The sequence below is a fragment of the Cololabis saira genome, unplaced genomic scaffold (genome assembly GCF_033807715.1).
Source record: "Cololabis saira isolate AMF1-May2022 unplaced genomic scaffold, fColSai1.1 scf583, whole genome shotgun sequence".
Lineage (NCBI taxonomy): Eukaryota > Metazoa > Chordata > Actinopteri > Beloniformes > Belonidae > Cololabis > Cololabis saira.
The window spans coordinates 1-3,000 of NW_026906747.1; the positions used below are offsets into that span (position 1 = coordinate 1).

The window sequence follows — 3,000 nt, forward strand, 5'->3', positions numbered from 1 at the left end:
GTCAAGAATTATATCAGAGATTTTTTATAGTATTTTTTTCATTATGCCCGCCAATTTCAAAGCATGTCAGTTTCCGTAGTGTAGTGGTTATCACGTTCGCCTCACACGCGAAAGGTCCCCAGTTCGAAACTGGGCGGAAACATGTTTGACTTTGCAATAACATTATTTGGACTTGGAAAACCACTGCAGTCCTTCTTGGTGGACAGGACAGGAAGGCCGACCATCTCTTTCTCGCATTGGGTCTCATGCAGAAATGAATTTTTGTGGCAGTTCCACAACTCACCAAGAGCCAGTCATTCTCCTTTCACGTAAAATGTCCAACTTTGCAGGAAAAAAAGAAACATTAACTGCCTGACACAGGCTGATGGCTGGTTTCTCAGCCCTGGAAGGAGCTGGAGAGGTGAAACAACCGTGGAAGAGCGTCTTTGGGGTCCCAGAGACCCCGCTGGAGGTCCTCTAAAATTCATGAGAACCGGGCCGAGGACCGGGACTTCCAGCCGACAGAGTCCGAGAAAGGCGCACCGTTTCGGGACACTTTTTCGTCGATCACCGGTCCTCGGCTGGAAGTCCCGACCCGAGCGATTTAGCGGTCAAAACTCGGGCTGAACCACGCCGTTCTACCCTCCAGAATATTCTAAACTGTCTCATGGTGGTCTCGGACTCGTATCTCAAACCGTGAGCGAGTGCCACATGGCATCTTCAGACATGGGAGTTTGGTGGGCTGCGACCGGAAGAAATTACTAATTACACGTCCGAAAAGGTTCTTCCAGAAAGTGGTTTATAGCCCGTTTTAGAGCATTTGGAACACAATGAAATAGGTTTGTAAGAAAGTATAAAAAACGTGTTATTGGCTATATCTGGTGAACCAGCCGAGAATCGCGCGGCTTCATCCCGTCGCGCTGAGGCGGCGGAGAGCCAGCGGAAAGGTGGTAAACTCCTGTTGCAGCATTGGGTATCTCAAAGTTATTGCACCATTCCTTTGGATTGGTGCAATAACTTTGTCAGCTGTAATCATGAATTTATTTGGACTTTGATTTGACCTGCAGTATCCATCTTGCTGTCAAGAATTATATCAGAGATTTTTTATAGTATTTTTTTCATTATGCCCGCCAATTTCAAAGCATGTCAGTTTCCGTAGTGTAGTGGTTATCACGTTCGCCTCACACGCCAAAGGTCCCCTGTTCGAAACTGGGCGGAGACATGTTTGACTTTGCAATAACATTATTTGGACTTGGAAAACCACTGCAGTCCCTCTTGGTGGACAGGAAGGCCGACCATCTCTTTCTCGCATTGGGTTTCATGCAGAAATGAATTTTTGTGGCAGTTCCACAACTCACCAAGAGCCAGTAATTCTCCTTTCACGTAAAATGTCCAACTTTGCAGGAAAAAAAGAAACATTAACTGCCTGACACAGGCTGATGGTTGGTTTTTCAGCCCTGGAAGGAGCTGGAGAGGTGAAACAACCGTGGAAGAGCGTCTTTGGGGTCCCAGAGACCCCGCTGGAGGTCCTCTAAAATTCATGAGAACCGGGCCGAGGACCGGGACTTCCAGCCGACAGAGTCCGAGAAAGGCGCACCGTGTCGGGACACTTTTTCGTCGATCACCGGTCCTCGGCTGGAAGTCCCGACCCGAGCGATTTAGCGGTCAAAACTCGGGCTGAACCACGCCGTTCTACCCTCCAGAATATTCTAAACTGTCTCATGGTGGTCTCGGACTCGTATCTCAAACCGTGAGCGAGTGCCACATGGCATCTTCAGACATGGGAGTTTGGTGGGCTGCGACCGGAAGAAATTACTAATTACACATCCGAAAAGGTTCTTCCAGAACGTGGTTTATAGCCCGTTTTAGAGCATTTGGAACACAATGAAATAGGTTTGTAAGAAAGTATAAAAAACGTGTTATTGGCTATATCTGGTGAACCAGCCGAGAATCGCGCGGCTTCATCCCGTCGCGCTGAGGCGGCGGAGAGCCAGCGGAAAGGTGGTAAACTCCTGTTGCAGCATTGGGTATCTCAAAGTTATTGCACCATTCCTTTGGATTGGTGCAATAACTTTGTCAGCTGTAATCATGAATTTCTTTGGACTTTGATTTGACCTGCAGTATCCATCTTGCTGTCAAGAATTATATCAGAGATTTTTTATAGTATTTTTTTCATTATGCCCGCCAATTTCAAAGCATATCAGTTTCCGTAGTGTAGTGGATATCACGTTCGCCTCACACGCGAAAGGTCCCCAGTTCGAAACTGGGCGGAAACATGTTTGACTTTGCAATAACATTATTTGGACTTGGAAAACCACTGCAGTCCTTCTTGGTGGAAAGGACAGGAAGGCCGACCATCTCTTTCTCGCATTGGGTCTCATGCAGAAATGAATTTTTGTGGCAGTTCCACAACTCACCAAGAGCCAGTCATTCTCCTTTCACGTAAAATGTCCAACTTTGCAGGAAAAAAAGAAACATTAACTGCCTGACACAGGCTGATGGCTGGTTTCTCAGCCCTGGAAGGAGCTGGAGAGGTGAAACAACCGTGGATGAGCGTCTTTGGGGACCCAGAGACCCCGCTGGAGGTCCTCTAAAATTCATGAGAACCGGGCCGAGGACCGGGACTTCCAGCCGACAGAATCCGAGAAAGGCGCACCGTTTCGGGACACTTTTTCGTCGATCACCGGTCCTCGGCTGGAAGTCCCGACCCGAGCGATTTAGCGGTCAAAACTCGGGCTGAACCACGCCGTTCTACCCTCCAGAATATTCTAAACTGTCTCATGGTGGTCTCGGACTCGTATCTCAAACCGTGAGCGAGTGCCACATGGCATCTTCAGACATGGGAGTTTGGTGGGCTGCGACCGGAAGAAATTACTAATTACACGTCCGAAAAGGTTCTTCCAGAAAGTGGTTTATAGCCCGTTTTAGAGCATTTGGAACACAATGAAATAGGTTTGTAAGAAAGTATAAAAAACGTGTTATTGGCTATATCTGGTGAACCAGCCGAGAATCGCGCGGCTT

At 47.8% G+C, this 3,000-nt stretch overlaps 2 non-coding genes across 2 annotated transcripts; both read left to right on the forward strand.

The window, feature by feature from the left end:
• Nucleotides 1-69: 69 nt before the first annotated feature.
• trnav-cac (transfer RNA valine (anticodon CAC)) lies at nt 70-142 on the forward strand. Its single transcript has one exon. It is a non-coding gene; the product is annotated as a tRNA-Val (tRNA).
• Nucleotides 143-2,182: 2,040 nt separating this feature from the next.
• trnav-cac (transfer RNA valine (anticodon CAC)) lies at nt 2,183-2,255 on the forward strand. Its single transcript has one exon. It is a non-coding gene; the product is annotated as a tRNA-Val (tRNA).
• The last annotated feature ends 745 nt before the right edge of the window (nt 2,256-3,000 follow it).